Below are 18,132 nucleotides of genomic sequence, written 5' to 3'. Positions count from 1 at the left end.
GACAATATCCGTTCAGGAAAAACAATCCCCAGAGATAATTACAGGGGCCCCCCGAATCGCCCACCACAACCGTTCCAGCCCCGCTCTGCTAAAACTTTTGATAATAGGCAACAGAATGTTCAAGACTTCACATCCGACTGCTCAGAGGCCACGGACCGATTCTTTTCATAGGGCTGTCAAGGGAGGAGTTCCGGACCACTTGAAGTACCTCGTCGATCCTCGGGGTCCCTACGTATCCGCCTACTTGGCGGGCACCCTGGTGACTTTCCTGGTTGACACCGGGGCCTCTAGGAGCGCCCTTGCGGGTAATTTGGTCCATCGGGCTGCCCCTTCTGGCAAAAGAATAACATTGACTGGTTTCGATGGTAAGCCCTCACTTAACGCTTTATCACTTCCAACTACGTTCACTCTGGGGGGAGACATCACTGAATCTTCATTTCTCTTGTCCCCTGCCTGCCCCGACAATCTTCTAGGTATTGACCTTCTGAAACATTTTAGGGCTACTATTCGTTGTTCCTCTGATAATGTCCGGGTGATTCTTTTTGACAATACAACGGGTACTAATCAACTGCCCGCCACCATCCAAGACTCCATTGACCTTTCCGGCCTCCCATCCTCCCTTTGGTCTCAAAGCAACACTGATGTTGGCACCATGAACATTGAACCGGTCCACATCACAGTCCGTCAAACGCCCCCTTACCTCGCCTTTCACAGTATAAAATATCTCATGAAGGAGAACAAGCACTATTGAACATCTTAAATGACCTGATTGCAGTCTGAGTGGTCCAGCACTCCTCTAGCAACATCTGTAACAGCCCTATCCTTCCTGTCCTCAAAAAGGGTGCAATGGGAGAAAAGATCTATCGATTTGTTATTGACCTTCGAGAAATTAACAAAATAGTCATTCCCCAGTACCCGGTGGTCTCAGACATTACTACCATACTGACTATGATCCCACCAACGGCCTGTGTGTTCACAGTCATCGACTTGAAAAACGCTTTCTTTTCTATCCCCATCCATCAGGACTCACGTTACCTTTTCGGATTTACTATCCGGAATAGATCGTATCAATTCTGTTGGGCTCCTCAAGGTTACACCTAGAGCCCTAGCATTTACAGTCAGGCCCTCAAGAAAGAACTAGAAGGGCACACCTTTCCCCCTGGTGTGGCCCTTATCCAGTATGTAGATGATTTCCTCCTGGCCGTGGATTCTATGCCTCTCTGTACCTCTGCCACTTTGTCTCTGCTACATTTCTTGGCCCTCAAGGGCCACAAAGTCTCCCGTTCCAAACTTCAATGTTGTAGACCGCAGGTGACCTATTTGGGCCACCTGCTGTCTACGGAGGGGCGATCCTTGACACCTGACAGAATACACACGTTGCGCACTTCCCCTATACCACGCACACAGAAGGATATCCGGGCTTTGGTGGGTCTAACTTCTTTTTGCAGACAATGGATCCCCGCCTTCTCCCAGCTCATCAAACCCCTCCTTTCTCTTCTCACAAATGATACTCCCTACCCTCTCCCGTGGAGAGACGAGCACTCCACGATTTTTCAGACCCTCATTCAAGCCCTGTGCTCCGCCCCTGTTTTAGAAACCCCTGATTACACGAAACCTTTTTTTCTTTTTGCCACAAACAGGGTGGCTGTGCCTCTTTGGTCCTTTACCAGACGCATGGGCTCTCGAAAAGACCCTGTGCCTACTTCTCTGCCATCCTTGACCCAGTCGCATGTGGTTTACCACCTTGTTTGCGCGCTGTGGCAGCTGCTGCTGTCTCCATTCGGCAATCAGAAGGGATAGACTTGGGCCACGACCTTGTACTGTTCGTTCCCCACTCTGTCGACATTCTACTTAACATATCATGCACTCAACACCTCACTAGTGCCCAACTTACTGGATATGAGTTGACCCTCCTCTCTTCCCACATTACAATCAAACGATGCACTACCCTTAACCCTGCCACTCTGTTGCCACAACCTTCTGGGGAGGGTGACCCGCCCTTGCATGACTGCATTTTACAAACTGAAGCTGACACTAAAAGCAGGGTTATTCTCACAGACACAGCCTTATCAGACACTGACGGCCAGCTCTGGGTCGACGGGTCCTGTTTAAAGGGACAAGATGGCACCACTTCTGCTGCTTATGCTGTAACTACGACCACTGCAGTGATTGAAACGGCCCGGATTATACAGACTTCTGCACAAGCTGCGGAACTTGTGGCTCTCACTAGAGCCTGCATCCTCGCTACAGATCTCAAAGTAAACATATATACTGACAGTCAGTATGCTTTCGGAGTGGTCCATAGTTTTGGTAAACTCTGGAAGGAGAGAGGATTTCTTACTTACCATGGTACGGCCATACAACATGCTACTCTTATATCTCAACTGTTGGAAGCCATTACACTCCTTAGCAAATTAGCAGTGATTAAGTGCGCTGCCCATAAACGAGTTACTGATGATGTGGGCAAGGGCAATGCTTTAGCAGGCGAAACAGCCAGGTTCACCGCCATGACGGCTGAAGCCACTGTCTATGTCACCAGGACACAGGCAGAAAAATGGAGCGACAGCAGGTCACAGATTTGGGAGATACAGAGCATGGCCACGAATGAGGAAAAACAAAGGTGGGAAGAGGAGGGGTTGAGAGACGAGGAGGGCTGCTGGCAGTCAAGGGACGGAACAAAATGGAAGTTACCAGCCGCCTACCTCCTCCCAGTGGTACAATCAGTCCATTTACCGGCCAATTTAGGGCCAGGTGCCATGATCTCCCTTTTAACACCTGTCTGGGACAACCCTAAGTTACGATCAACATTAGAGCATTACACCGCAAACTGCCTGGTCTGCCTCCGACATAACATTGGAAAGGGAGTGAAATGTCTCTAGGCTGGTTTCGCCACTCCTGTGGCACCTTTTGAAGTCCTCCAAATGGACTACATCCAGATGGAGAGGTGTTGAGGGATAAAGTACGCGCTAGTGGTAGTATGTGCTTTGTCTCGGATAGAGGCTTACATTGTCAAAAACAATACCGCCATCACCAGAGCAAAAGTATTACTTAAGGAATTCTTTCCCCGGTTCGAGCTCTGCAAACTTCTGTGGAGCGACAGTGGGAGTCATTTTATCGGACAGGTCATCAAACACATTCTGGAAGGCCTGGGAGTTAAACAAAAATTCCATGCAGTTTTCCACCCACAGTCTGCCGGGTTGGTGGAACGCTACAATGGCATCCTCAAGAATAAAATAGTAAAAATAACTGATCACACTGGCCTCAAGTGGCCGGATGCCCTCCCTCTAGCCCTGCTATCAATCTGATCAGTTCCACATTCCCGAACTCAGTTGACTCCCTATGAGATAGTGTTCGGACGACCTATGAACATATGGACTACCCCAAGGCCTGAGAAATTAACAATGTCCCAGAAGTTGTATTGAGCGATTATCTGAATGTTTTAACTCATACTCTTGCTTCTCTCCACGATCAGGTCTCTGTCGCCATCCCCGACAAATCCGATGGTCCGGGCCATGCCATCAGAGCCGGTGACTATATCTTCGTGAAAAACTTCTCCAGGCGTGCGACACTCGAGCCAAGGTCGAAAGGGCCAGCTCTGGTGTTATTGACGACCCGCACCGCAGTCCGTTTGGAGGGAAGAAAGAATTGGATCCACATCTCGCACTGCAAAAGACCGTCCAAACTGAATGAAGACCAACTAAAAACACAGCGAGACATTCTGACCCTGGACAGGCCGGTCAAAGAGGAGGTGGATCCTGAACCACAACTGGACCTGATCAACGAACCAGAAGAGGGCTACAATCTCCGTCCCCGATTGAAGAAATAAACCTAACACTTTATCTTTGACCACCTCTTGTGCCCCCCCCCTTTTTTTTCTTTTTTCGGCTGTAGGGCTGTGATATTGTCTGGACCAGCAGACCAGTGAAACGCCAATAGGGGTTCTGGAGTCACTGGCCAGTGAAGCAACCACCAATTACAGACAGCACCCAGGGAGGGGGGGGGTGTTCTCGTGTAGTACACAAACATAAGGACAATCAACAAGAAAATGGGACCAGGCAAAACACATAAAACACTTTGTGGGGGGCGGACTGTCCTGCTGCTCGTACTTTTGACAATATTTTTTCTATCTGCTATAATTTTTTGGACAATTGAGTTTACATCCCATGGGGCAACGCCACCTACAGTTTCCCCTATTCAACATGAATTCGCTTCACTACCTCCGTATGTGCAGAATAGACGTAGGGAATTTTGGAACAATACCTTCGTGCAGCTGTTGCATCAGCATCACCTGGCAATAAACACAACAAACTGTTGGATATGTGGCCTAATGCCTCATTCTGCCGAAAGAGCAATTCCTTTCATCCCCGTCCCATTTTCTATTCACGGGTCATGCCTGGCCTGGAAGATGTTGATAACACAAGCACTCAATGATAATACTATTTCCGATGCCACTCACTCCCAATTTACTGACGAATTTTGGCGTAACAAAAGTGGAAATAACACTTATCCCTTCTGTCCACACGTGCATATCAACAACACATTACAGCTAGACATCCCTGAGCAAAAACGAGAAGAAATGAGAATTTACAGTAAAAGTGGAAAAACAATATTTTCTGCACTAAACACAGGAGTGGCCGAAAGACGGACAGTGGCCCTGTCAGTCGTCAATGTCCATGGGCACGTCTGTGTGGAAGGTAAAGTTAGAAAGGACGTGGGCATCAGCCACTGCACCATCATCAGTGCTCTGAATAGCACCAGTCCACCGTCCCTTGTGGCCTCACCTAACACTTATTTCGTGTGCGGAACAAACGCCTATACTTGGTTACCAGCAGGATGGAGCGGGGTCTGCTACCTTGCCCTTATCTTGCCACCCACCTGCACTGCTCACCCAGGTCATCTTCGAAGCAAAAGGTCACTGAAAGTGGACCAAACAGACACTTTCACTGAACAATTTCTGGACGCTATGAAGGGCTTAATTCTTCTGTGGGGCCCAATGATCAACAGCCGGGCTATAAGACACCTGTCCTGGGCTGTGGAAGCTACAATTAACATCACCGCTGGCGTACTGACCAACAACACGGCTGAACTTCAAGCGGTACGGTTGGTGATGCTCCAAAACCGGATGGTGCTGGACGTTGTCCTGGCAGACCGTGGAGGAGTGTACCACCTGATCGGGGCCAGCTGCTGCATCTACATTCCTGACTACGCCCCCACAGTCTTCAAGGCTATCAAGCACCTACATCGAGTGTCCTCGGAGATCCACGAAGAAACAAGCAACTGGTCCCTTACCATCTGGTTTTGGGGCCCGATAGCCACCTGGGGCTGGAAGATACTGGCTGGCCTCTGCATCATCACTGGTCTACTGTTTTCATGCTGCCTTTGCATCCAATGTGGCCCGGCCCTCTGCTCCATGTGCCTGTCAGCCATTAGGCAAGTCTCAGTGACCCAACAGTTCGAGAACGAGAAAATAATGTTGCAAATAGAAATAGACTATATGATGAACATTGACATTGATTAAAAGAAACTGAGAAAGTTGCCATGGTAAAGGGAGGGACTGTTGTGCTGTAATTTTTCACCCCTGAAACCTTGCCACGTCAACTCTCTCCCTCCCTTGCCTGAGGTGGGCCCCTGCACACGAAGACAAGCTGCACACAACCACCGTATCTCCCCTCACTCCCCTCTATTGACGAGGTCACAAAGGACAAGCTGCACGCACCCACCTTATCTTCCCTCATCCCTCTCTGTTGACTAGAACAACATGTGCGGACAATCGATCTGTGGCTCTATGTGCGTCAAAAGAAACAACCTCCAGCTGATTGTATTATCTGGACATTGCAGAGGCTCCAGAGTCATCTGCTTTACAGCCTTGAGAGACCACCCCCGGTTGATTGCATTATTTGGACAATGTCAGAAGCCCCCGAGTCATCTGCCTTGCAGCCTTGGCCCACCACAGCCCAGGATACAGTGATGCCTCAAACCTGATAAGGAGAACTCCACATTGTATAAAGACTGCTGCATGCCCTGGAGAAGACACAGCCTCCGTAGACTCACCTAGGTGACTCTGGGACTCTGTCCCATAACTCGAGTTATATTCTGTATAATAAAATATCTTGTTTCCCTCCTCATTCTAGAGTCTGCCTCACTTCTTTGTTAAAAGAAACGCCTGTGGACCCATAGATTTTAGGTGAAGCTCTCCACCGCTGGGGGTCCCTTTGGAACTCAGTTCTACAACCGCACTTACAAAGCCTGATGAATCGACTCTGGGGTTTGTAGTGTACAAACCTAGGAGTCGATTCTACGGGCCTTGTAAGTGCAGTCAGCCACTTATAACCTAGCACCCAGCCTTCAGGATTGAAAGGCCTACCTGAGGGGTGACTTATAAGTTGTAAGTGCAGTGACCTCAGATATAAGTAAACGTATATCTGTTGTAAGTGTTGCTAGCACCAACTTACACAGGCTGCAATGGCTGGCCTGTAGTCATAGTTTGAATGGTCTCTCATGGGTGGCCTAATATATGCTGCAGCCCATGGGAGAACCCTGGTGTGCCTATGCCCTGGGTACCTTAGTACCATATGCTAGGGACTTACGTGGGTACACCAGTAGCCAATTGGGAAGGTAACTACTTACCTGCCACTGTCAGATTTAGGGAAAAAGCACAGTAACTGTGGCCTGATTGGCAGGATCCCAGTCATACTAGTCATAAAACACCAGCAAAAAGTGGAGGTAACCGTGAAAGCAGATCCTACATAAGGTAAACAGATGAGTGCTGAACAGTGATCAGGGGTGTGAATTTCTATCCTAACTCCACAAGGGGCATAGATCAGGGCAGGTGCAGGACAGAGTCTGGGGGTATGAATTACTATTCTAACTCTGAAGGGGACAGAGCTCAAGGCTGGCGCAGGATAGTGTCAGGGGGCACACATTTTTATTCTAACTCCTGGGAGTATCTTTCTGGGCAGGTGCTAGAAAGTGGTTGGGGTTATAATTGAAATTTTTTTTTTTTAAACCTTTATTATAAAGAAAAGGAGTACAGTTACAGACATACAACCACAGAGGCCGGTCAGTAGCAATAAATAGCAGAAGCACAATAATACACAGCTCATCAGCCGACAACCCGAGGGCCCTGCAGCGATAACGCACGATATTATAGAGAGCCTGTGGCGATAGGAGGATAATATAATTGACAATTTTGACTCAGCTAGGTGCGTTCCTCAGGGCAGATGTTAGACAGTGGCTGGGGTTGATATGTCCTATTCTCACTCTGCTGAGTATGTTCCTTAGGGCAGGTGTTGGACAGTGGAAGGATATCTAATTTTGTATTCCTAATCCGCAAGGGGTGTCCCTTAAGGCAGGTGCAGGACAGTGACTGGCGATTTAAATGTAGTTCTCTCACGATGTGCGGTACTGATTTTCTGTTAGATTGTGGATATAGACTGTGGTATATTAATGTGTACTTTAAAGAATCAGTTAGTAAATTTCTTTTTTAATTGTTTTTTTCTTGTAGGGTCATAATCTCTTTGCAAACAATCAAACAAAGGAGCAATTTCTTATTACAAGAAGACACACTTCGAAGATCAATAATCAGCCAAATAGCTACTTCATCCAAGAGAATACAACTCCAAAGTAAACAGAAGTCTCTATTTAAATGTTTTGAGTAAAAGACTAACAGTATATTTCTCCCGCAAGGCATATTTTAGATTTTGTACTTTTCAAAACATTGTCTTTCAAATGTAAATTTCATTTGTCTGTTTTTAACCTTTTGCAGGAAGTTATATCATGGTCAGCTGTGTTTTGTTTTTATAGGCCTGCCGTCAAGCTTTATTTGTTGTTTCTGCAAGAGGAAACCGACTTTTAAAGTACAACTGCTGTCTTTACTGTAAGGAGAAGATAACTATGCCCAGGAATTATTGAAGGTGTGTGCATTATTGGTCATCCCATTGCAGAGGCAGAGTAGTTACTCTGGAGCAGCTGTCCTTAAAACATAACCACTCTGCCTCTGCAATGGAGATTAAAGTTAGGGAACATGTGCAGCACATAAAAATGCTTGCATCCACCTCCAATAATGCCTGTGGCTCTGTTTTTATCGGAAGGTATCAGAAAATATTCCATTGCATGTTGCTAGCAGTATGTCCTTCATTCCTAACCTATGTAGAATGTTACAAAGAAGAAAACACGCAAGTAATCCACAACATACTGCCCCTCAAACATATTCTGATATTCTTATTCCCCCTGAATTTACATCAACTTTTAGTAATGAACCTTTCCTTCTTCATGATAACCAAAACCCTCAAAAAAGAATACCAAATGTGACCACCGCACATACCCTGATAACTCATGAGAATCATGACATTAGGATGATGGATGGGACCTTCAAGTCCATGCCCATCCATTCACCCAATTTTTACAATTCACGCTAATATTAATAATACAACTGGGTTATTGGTATATAGTTTACTACTTGATAAGCAATCCTCTACCTATATGGAACTTTTATCAGTTGTAAAAGTTAAAACAATGAGCAAAATTCTGAGGAAAGTAATAATTGACTTCGAATTATCAATAACTACGGTAACCAAATTGCACCCTGAATGTAAAATTCAAGGATGTTTTTTCCACTTTTCTCTGGCTTTTCGGCACAGAATTAAAAAAACATCCTTAGTTGAGGATTATTTTTCAAATAGCAAACTTCAGTTTGAATTACGTAAATTAACTGCGTTAAATGTTTGCCTCCAAACAGTGTAGATGAATTTTTGCACTACAATTTCTGGATCTGATTACTTTCACCAAAGTGATGAAAAATTGTCTCCCATGCTAAATTACTTTGAGGACACCTGGATTAGCTGTCTATGCAAGCTGGATCGCAGGAGGAAGCCAAAGTTTGCAAGTGAATGGTGGAACTGCTAATCAACCTGTTTAGAAGAAAGCGCAAAAACTAACAATGCAATAGTGAGAGGGCACAATTCCTTTAGTAAAGTAATTGGCAAACATCATGCGAACCTATACAATTTCTGGTAAATTTTGAAGAAGGTGCAAAGTTTTCAAGAAATGAGGATTGGGCAATCATTGTCAGGTAATCTGAACCCACGTTTTTCAAAAACGAGTAAAGAAATGTCTGAAAGACTTTTAACTTAAAATTGCAACAGTTTACCTTGATGGAGTATTCTTTCTACCTGGACAGTCTTGCATACATCCTACACTGATATGTTATGTCAAAAGAATTTGTAGAGCGCACGTTCACCATACGGTTTCATGACGCTTAAAAAATAGGTGGTTGGCTGCTATTAGATTATTCATTCATAGGCCTGAGAGAACAGCCAAGTTTTTAATTGTCTTCTAAAATAAGAGTAGTATGTAGAAGATCTGATGTTAAAAGGGAGTGAGTTCCAAAGGAGGGGGGCCAGTATCGCAAAGCAGGATCTGCCAATTCTTTTTCGTTTAAAGGTGGGAATGGCCAATAGGAACTGCTGGGATGACCTATGGGCCCGGATAGGGGCATACCTCTGCATGAGAGTGGAAATAAGTTCCAGGCATGTGCCGTGAAGTGATTTAAATATCAGACATCAGACATTATATGCACAGCTTTGGGTTACCAGGAGCCAATGTAGTTTCTTCATGAGGGGAGTGACGTGGCTTGGCTGGTGATAGATAAGTCTTGCTTTCTGATTTTGCACCAGTTGTAAACTTTTCATTAAGTAACCTGGAAAGCCAAAGTAAGTAGAGTTATCATAGTCGAGATGTGAGATTCCAAGGGATAGAATGACTTGGATAATCGCTTCGGTTGTAAGGAATCTACTGATTTTCCTGATCTTCCGGAGTTTGAAAAAGCAGTCTACTATTCCAATCTGGGTTTTCATCGAGAGATCCCTATCGATTGTGACACCGAGGCTCTTGGCTGAGGAGGAAGGAAGTGGAGGCACTCCAAACTCTGCTGGCCAAACATTTATGGTACAGGGGTTCCGAGAGCAGCCGGTTACGATCAGTTCTTTTTTATCAGGATTTAATTTTAAATGGTTATTATTCATCCAATTGCGGATGTATACCATAGTGGTCTGAAAATTCAGGACAGAGTCAGGGGTGTTGTCAATGGTGAAAATCAGTTGCAGATCATCTGCGAAGTTGAAGGTGCGCACCTCGCCTTCCCCTAGGGACCCAATTTCCAGTGGCACAGGCCACGCCGCCATCTTGGTTAGCGCTCTAGTTTCTGCCGCGGCTGCCATAAAAACAGCTGATGGAGCTGACGCGCAGCTTAGAGAAGAGCAGCTAACACGGAGCTCTTCAACACAGGTTTTAATACTTTGATACTTTTAACTATTGCACTTTGTTTGCCTACTATTGAGGGGATTGTGAGAGGCTGCTTGTTATAGTGCTACAGTTTTGGGGCATTTAAACTGTTCTCCGCATATATCGAGCCTGTTTACTTAGCCTTTCGCCGCATTCCGGTCACTTCTACCCGGTCCACCGCAGCTTGAAGTGCTGTTTGTGTGGAGGGAGTGTAGGGTGACGGTTGCGGTTTCGTTCCAACTTCCGGTGGCACAGGCCACGCCGCCATCTTGGTTAGCGCTCTAGTTTCTGCTGCGGCTGCCATAAAAATAGCTGATCGAGCCGACGCGCAGCTTAGAGAAGAGCAGCTAACACGGAGCTCTTCAACACAGGTTTTAATACTTTGATACTTTTAACTATTGCACTTTGTTTGCCTACTATTGAGGGGATTGTGAGAGGCTGCTTGTTATAGTGCTACAGTTTTGGGGCATTTAAACTGTTGTCCGCATATATCGAGTCTGCTTACCTAGCCCTTGGCCGCATTCCGGTCACTTCTCCCCGGTCCACCGTAGCTTGAAGTGCTGTTTGTGTGGAGGGTGACGGTTGCGGACACACAGCAGACGCGCGCAGCGGGCGCGTCGGTGGCGCGCCAAAGGCAAGCCTGTCTGCGCCTGGCCGTGCCCGGCTGGGACCAAGGGCCATAACCCCTGCCCGGGCACTTAGGTATGCGCCTGAGACATTATGGGCACTTAAATCGGATAACTGTGTGTTAGAGGACAGTGTGCATGCAAAGTTGCGAGCGGAATCCCTACTGGAGACCAACAACACTGAGAGGGAGGGGACCCGGAGGACTCTGGGGCAGCCCCGAGTTCCTATAGGAAATGGTCTGAAGGTAGCGGTCCTTAATACTCGCTCCTTGCAGAAACATCACCTTGAAGTATTTACCCTATTACAAGAGGGTAACATTGATGTCTTGGCACTCACAGAAACGTGGCTGGGATATACCTCTACCCCAGACATGGTGGCAGCCTTGCCAATGGACTTTGACGCGGTCTGGCACAATAGGCCAGAAGATTTCAGGGGAGGGGGGTAGCGGTCCTGTTCAAAAAGAGCCTTATGGTCACTAAAATACTTGCGGAAAATTGCGATAGTGCTGATATTTTGGCGATAAAAATCTTCTTGAAATCCTCAATGAGGATTTTCTGGAACTTAGGTCTGAGCTATGTTCCAGATATAAACACCTCTTAGTAGTGGGGTATTTCAACTATCACTGGGACAGGACCTAAAGAGAACCTGCGGAATCTCTATTTGAGTCAAATATGAGCTCTATGGAAATGGTGCAACTGGTAAATGGCCTTACCCACAACAAAGGGCATACATTAGACCTAATTTGGTCTTCTAAATCGCAGGCACAGATCACCGATATCAGTCCCTGTGCCTGGTCGGACCACGCACTGTTGAGATGCTGGGTCCTCATGGATTGCCCACTCCTGCGGCCTCCACCTTTGTGGAGGAAGGTTAGACTGTGGAAAAATGTCGAGGCAGACTCCTTCGTCGCTCTACTCCACTCGATCCCTGTCTCTGTGGGAAGTGAGGATAACCTGGACCACAAATGCGTAGCCCTTTTCTCCCAATTACAACAGGCCATTGACTCACTGGCACCTGAACGGAAAGAAAGGGTGAGAGACAAAGGGAAAGGAGCCCCATGGTACGACGAGACTCTAAGGGAAAAAAGCAACTTCTCAGACAAGCCGAGAGGAGATGGAGACTTAAGTATGACCCAATAGATTTAATAACCTATAAAGCCCTCCTTGCCACGTATAAATCAGCTATCCTAGGTAAGAAGGCGGCATTCTTGTTTGTTTTCCGCCGAGCTAGGATTAGCTCGGCGGAAAACAAACAAAAAGAGATCTTTGCAATATTGAAGGAACTGAGCCAAAAAGGGGACAACAACACCATGAGAGCCTTGCCGACCTGTGATAGTTTTCAGGGGATTTTCCTCCAAAAGGTTCTGGACATCGTCTCAGAAATTACTACAAACCCCATTGATCACAGTCTCCTGGAACAGATCACCCCTCCCTGCCCTAGTAGCCAGCTGGTTAGTTTCCAAAAGCTTTACCCTGCAACCCTGGCAGCAGTAGCTAAACAGATTAAATCAGGTTCTCGAATGGACCCTTGCCCGCCGGGCCTTTTTCGAATGGCCCTGCCGGGTTTGGAAAGGCAGGTCCTGGGATTACTCAACGAGTCTTTAGATCTGGACTATCTACCAGCAAAGCTGAAGGAAGCAAGTGTTACTCCCCAATTGAAAAAACCAGGAGCAGATACGACAGCCTTAAAAAACTATAGGCCCATCTCACAGCCCCCCTTTCTCGCTAAATTATTGGAACAACACGTCTTGAAATCCCAGACAAAATACTTAAGATGACCACCATCTGCTCCATTCTAGACAGGCGGGTTTTAGGACACACCATAGCACAGAGCTGGTGATGGTGTCAGTACTGGACGAACTTAGAATTAGAGCCGATAATAAACATTAGAGTGCTCTGATTTTATTAGATCTGTCAGCGGCATTCGACACGGTCAGCCACAACATCCTGCTGAGCCGTTTGTCGAATCTGGGCATAAAAGGGCAAGTACTTCAGTGGCTAAGATCTTTCCTGACCGACCGCACCCAGAGAGTCCAAATGGGGGAGCAGGTGTCGACCTTGGGCCCCCTGTCCTGTGGAGTCACTCAGGGTTCTGCTTTGTCTCCACTTCTGTTTAATATCTATTTGCAGCCCTTGGTGGAGGCGCTCACAGGCAGAGACTGCCAGGTCTTTAACTACGCTGATGACATCCAACCCCTGGTTCGACTTGACAACACTAGCCAAGCACAAGAATCAGTGAAAAATCTACTCAGGTTTACTGTTAACTGGATGGCAGCCAATTTACTGAAAATCAACCCGGAAAAAAACGAGGTGCTGATTATTCTAGCTCAAAATAGCCCATGATGTGAACTTTTCTGGCCGTCAGAATTAGGTGTGGCGCCAATCCCAGTGTCAGTAGTAAAGAGCCTAGGCTTGAAAATCGATTTGGATCTGTTTATGTCTGGCCAGGTGTCTTCGGTGGTAGACATCTGTACGGGTTTACTTAGGCAATTACGGAGACATATCCCTCTGCTCTCCACCTCTGTCTTACAATCAATTGTCTCAGCCACGGTCATTTCGCGGCTGGACTATGGGAATGCCCTTTATCTGGGCATCCCACAGAAGCTTCTGAGGAGACTGCAGGTTGTACAAAATGATGGGGCCAGGTTAATTTTTTGTCTCCCTAGATGCACGCAAGCAACCCCCCTACTTCACAAATTGCACTGGCTGCCTATTGAACAGCGTGTGAAATTTAAGAGCCTGTGTATAGCCCACAAGGCTATGTATGGGGATGCACCAAAATATATAAAAGACAGAGTGCAAAAGTATGTGCCTGGACGGGTTCTACGTTCTTCGGAGGCCTGTAGGCTAGCCTCTTCCAGGTGCAACCTTAAGACTAAAGGGGGCAGAGCGTTCTCGGTCCTCCTTCCACAGATCTGGAATGATTTACCGGAGAACCTGCGCAAGGAATCGGCCCTCCTCCCCTTTAGAAAGCTGTTAAACACTCACCTGTTTAGAGAGACATTGACATCTGTCTAATGCTCCGTCCTTGCAGACATGCAGTGACCTGCTCTTTCTCTGAAGCGCTTAGAGACCAGTGGTGATTTGTGCTATATAAAAAAAAAAAATAATAACATAAGGGGCAGGAGATGCTAATTAAACATTGCGGGGACAGAGAGGAACCTTGCAGGACACAACAGGTTAATTCAAGTCTTGGAGCCGTATATTGGGAGAGACGGACTGATTGAAGGCGATGGTCTAAAAAGGACGTCAGCCATTGAAGGGTGGCTCCCTCAACCCCTGCGTTCCTGACACACTCCACCAGAATTTTATGGTCGACCATGTCAAAGGCCGCCGAGACGTCAAGGAGCACTAGGGCCTGGGTGGTGCCTTTGTCAGCCTCTTTCCTTATTTCATCCAATACAGTCAGGATTACCATCTCAGTAGAGTGAGAGGAGTGAAAGCCTTCTAGGTGAGGATGTGAAAATTGGGATTGTTCAATAAAAGAGCAGAGGCAGTTTGCTACATGGGCCTACAGCGCCTTAGCCAGGTAGGAAAGCAGTGAGATGGGGTGATAGGTCAAGGAGACCAAAGCGTCTGCACCAGTTTTCTTAATTAGTGGGATTATCACAGCTTCCTTAAAAAATCTGGGGACCTAGTCCTGACTTAGTGAGTCATTTAGAAGAGATAGGGCCGGCTCGGGACATGCAAGGAAGATTTCTCTCAAGATATGGGGGGGGGGGAGCAGCTGTCAGGAAGCCTGATTTTACTTTGGTTAGAGGTCTGGGAGGGACACTCTGCTAATGGCTGGGAACTGATTTAACGAGTAAGGATTCATGGATGTCACATACTGTTCACCAGAGGATGAATTAACCGGAATACTAGCTTTGATAGAACTGAGTTTATCAAAGAAAAAAGTGTTCAGGGAGTTACAAAGTGCCTGGGTGGGGGCTTAATTTGCTGTGATTCTATCTGGATTGGACAACTCATTCACAATCGCAAATATATCTTTAGATTTATTTGTAGAACTCCGGATTTTTTCGAGAAATAGGTGGATTTAGTTTGTAGAATGGATTTTTTATATTGTCTCAGTTGAGCTTGAGCTTGTAAAATTTATTTTTTATCAGGACTGTAATTCCGTCTCCAAGTACCTTCAGCCTGCCATAAAGATTAGGCTTAGGCTTTCAAATCAGAGAACCACATCTAGGCATCATGGCACCTGGCCATTTTAACTTTCCTAAGAGGGGCATAGGAGTTACTGGCGGCTGTAAACCAGGATCTAATATTTTCTTCAATGTGGTTGACAAAAGTCTGATGTGTGAGTGCAGTACATTTCAACGAGTTACAGAAGGCACTGAGATTGACATGGTTCCAGGACCATGTCATCAGACTCTTCTTGACAGAGGGTTTAAGTATAATCAAGTCGTTAAGGGAAAAGTTTAGTAAAACATTATCTGACAAGGTGCAAGGAGACACAGTCAGATTGGACACTGTAAGATTAACGGTCCAAACTTAGTCAAGGATAAGGCCTTTTATATGAGTAGGCAGGGTCACAAGTTGGGTAAAATTCAGCCCGTTGAGGAGGTCCATCATTTTTGTTGAGTGTGGGCCACCCAACACTTACTAGTTGGTTTTCAAAATGTTTATCAATTATTTTGCCTTTTTTTACAATTCTTTTTTAATATTAAATTGGTTTGTATTATATTCCTAGTTTGTAACATTCAGTCTCCATTTTTTCATACTTATTTGTGATTTTGTTATTGATTTTTCTATGATTGTTGCCAATGTTCTAACATTATGTATCCAGAAACATAGACCTACTTTGATGTATTCCCTGGATGTATATTTTGCGGCTACCACAATCCTTTGTACTTTTTGGTAGTTGCTTTACTTATGTCATGTTTGGTTATTATATTTTGGAATGGACTTATTACACCTTATGTCCATATATATTTCTATGTGTAAATATTGCTAAGGAATGTTTTTATTTGTTGTAATATTTTTACTACATTTTGTAAAAGTTTTAATATAAAAAAGCAAATCTTTTGGGTTGTACTCTTTTCTAACTTCTAATTTTAAATAAAGATAATATTTATCTAATGAGTCTTGATTCTGGCTGTCTGTAGTCTTTAAATGTATTTTTTTCAGTAAAATAATTGATGAAATCATTGTGTTTATCTAATAGTATCCTTTTCTTGTGGAACGCTCAATGTGTTTTTTAGAATATAAATTTTCAACGATTATCCTAACAGTTTAGATTAATACTCAAACACTGAAATTAATCCCTGAGTTTTAATACACTTCCCTACCCAAAAAACATATTTTCCCTAGGCAATCGGCACCTAAAAGTATTTGACTTTAATTGTAACTCATTAAAGTGCTTGTTGATTTTTAACATAATATTAACATTAAATGTGGATTGCAACTCCGGTACTTACTTAAGTACATTTTTTGAGCATTAATACACTCCCCTATCCACAAACCCCTATTTTCCTAGGCCACCCACCCCTATAAGTACGTGATTTTAAAGTAAATCTGTTTAAATGTCTGTGCTTTTATAACATTAAAAGAGCATTAATACTATTAAAAATTTTATCAGAGTATTAATACACTTGCCCACCCAAAAACCCTATTTTTCCTAGACAACCCTCTCCTAAAAGTAAGTGACGTTAATTGTTATTCATTTAATATTAACAGCCTTATTACGATGTTGGTCGGAAAGCCTCCGACTGACAGTCGGATTCCCTAGACCGTGTTGGATACCATCGTTATCGGTCTGTCGGAATTGTTTCCGACCGACCGATTATGATGCTCATTGATTGAAGGGAAACCGTTAGGTCATTCCTAATTGGTTCCAACCGGCAATCGGAGAATTCGAGTCGGTCGGATCCGATTCGTACAGCTCTACAGACCGTGTTTCCGACTGACTGATTACGATGTCGGATTCCGACAGTCTTTCAGACTTGCTCTGTCCGAAACAAAAAGGCTGTTGGAAACTGACATTGGGCACCCCTAGCAGGCCTCCCCTTCATCCTGAGTCCTGCGGTTTTGGGTCGGGGTAACCCAAGGGACCCGCTTGTAAAACTATGCACAGTATTTCAGGCACCATGGAGTACCCGTAACAGGGTGCAAGGTTTTCCACAGACACCCATTTTCCCAATAAGAGCCTGTGTTGTCAGTCGGAACACAGGCTCCCATTTAAGTCAATGGAAGTCCTTCGGAACGGTGTTCAGAAGCATCATAATTGGTCGGGCGGAACCGCCGAATGAGAGTCGGCCGCAACCGAATCCGACAAAGATTTGGGCGGTTTAGTTTCCGACCCGCATCGTAATGAGGCCCTAAATGTGGATTACAACTCTGGTATTTAAATACATATTTTTAGTATTAATCCACTCCCTATCCAGAAACCCCTATTTCTCTTAGGCCAACCGGCCCTTTAAGTAAGTGATTTTAATGTAAATCTGTTTAAATGCATGTGCTTTTATAACATTAAAAGTGCATTAATACTCAAGTATTAAAATTAGTACCTGAGCACTTACTCACCCTAAAACCTATATTTTCCCTAGGCAACCTGCTCCTAAAAGTAAGTGACTTTAATTGTAATTCATTTAAGTGCTTGTTCATTTTTAATATAATATTAACATTAAATGTGGATGACAACTCAGGTATTTAAATACATTTCTTGAGTATTAATATACTCCCTTATCCTGAAACCCCTATTTCTCTTAGGCCACCTGCCCCTATAAGTAAGTGATTTAAATGTGTTTAAAGTCATGTACTTTTATAACATTAAAAGTGCATTAATATCCAAGTATTACAATTATTTCCTGAGTATTAATACCCTTCCCAACCCAAAACCCTATTTCCCCATGGCTACCAGCTCCTATAAGTAAGTCACTTTAATTGTAATTAATTTCGGTGCTTGTTCATTTTTAATATAATATTAACATTAAGGGCCCTATCACAATGTCGGGCGGAGGTTCCTCCGTTCCGACATCAACTCTTCCATGGGACTGATGACAACCAGTCGGCGGTCCCAACAGACTAATTAGGATGCGACTGAACACAGTTCAGTTGTATTCCTATACTTTACAATGGGAGCATGTATTTCGGGAGTAAACCGGCTGGAATGAATGCTCCCAGTGTAAAATAGGAGGAGCAGTTGATCCCTGCACCCTGTGGCAGGTACCTCAAGATGCCTTCCACGGGGTACAGGGATCAACAGGGGGGCAGCCTAGGTGCCCCC

General features: G+C 45.0%; 1 protein-coding gene and 1 long non-coding RNA gene across 4 annotated transcripts in view; one reads left to right on the top strand and one right to left on the bottom strand.

Moving 5' to 3' along the window:
• LOC147709002 (uncharacterized) overlaps nt 1–7,623 on the top strand; it is a 290,481-nt gene extending 282,858 nt beyond the window's left edge. The window contains exon 3 of the long non-coding RNA XR_015296668.1: nt 7,505–7,623. This is a non-coding gene — a long non-coding RNA (uncharacterized LOC147709002). The remainder of the gene's footprint in view (nt 1–7,504) is intronic.
• LOC147709001 (uncharacterized) overlaps nt 1–18,132 on the bottom strand; it is a 398,890-nt gene that overhangs the window by 339,067 nt on the left and 41,691 nt on the right. The window lies entirely within an intron of this gene.

The sequence above is a fragment of the Lissotriton vulgaris genome, chromosome 6 (genome assembly GCF_964263255.1).
Source record: "Lissotriton vulgaris chromosome 6, aLisVul1.2, whole genome shotgun sequence".
Taxonomy (NCBI): Eukaryota; Metazoa; Chordata; class Amphibia; order Caudata; family Salamandridae; genus Lissotriton; species Lissotriton vulgaris.
This window is presented reverse-complemented; position numbering and strand designations above follow the sequence as displayed.